The sequence below is a fragment of the Brassica oleracea genome, chromosome C4 (genome assembly GCF_000695525.1).
Source record: "Brassica oleracea var. oleracea cultivar TO1000 chromosome C4, BOL, whole genome shotgun sequence".
In the NCBI taxonomy this organism is placed as follows: domain Eukaryota; kingdom Viridiplantae; phylum Streptophyta; class Magnoliopsida; order Brassicales; family Brassicaceae; genus Brassica; species Brassica oleracea.
Genome location: NC_027751.1, coordinates 32844540 through 32845157, shown reverse-complemented (window position 1 = coordinate 32845157; position 618 = coordinate 32844540).

The window sequence follows — 618 nt, the reverse complement described above, 5'->3', positions numbered from 1 at the left end:
AATCGAACTCTAAAAGAGATGATGAATGCAATGTTGCAGGAATCTGGGTTACCCCAGAACATGTTGGGGGAAGCGTTGCTTACCATTAATTATATCCTCAACAAAATTCCACACAAGGTAACTGGCAAAACTCCATATGAATTATGGAAAGGTAATTTACCTTCGTATAAATACCTCAAAGTGTGGGGGTACGTGGCAAAAGTTGCGGTACCACCACCAAAGAAGGAATCTATTGGACCTAAAACAGTGGATTACATCTTCATCGGATATGCACATAACAGTAATGCTTATCGATTTCTGGTACATAAATCTGAAATATCAGGCATTCATGTAAATAGAGTCATGGAATCAAGTAATGCATCTTTCTTCGAAATTATTTTTCCATATAAGGAAAAACAAGGTTCAAAACGAACTAGAGAAGAAAAAGACAATGAAAAAAACTTAGAAACTGAGACAAACGTTGAGATTTCTATAAATGATATTTCAGAAAATGGAGAAAAAGATGAACCTCGAAGGAGCAAAAGAACTCGAAAAGAAAAATCTTTTGGAGAAGATTTCCTAATGGCATTTTTAGTAGAAAATGTTCCAAAAACTTTGGCAGAAGCCATGGCTTCACCA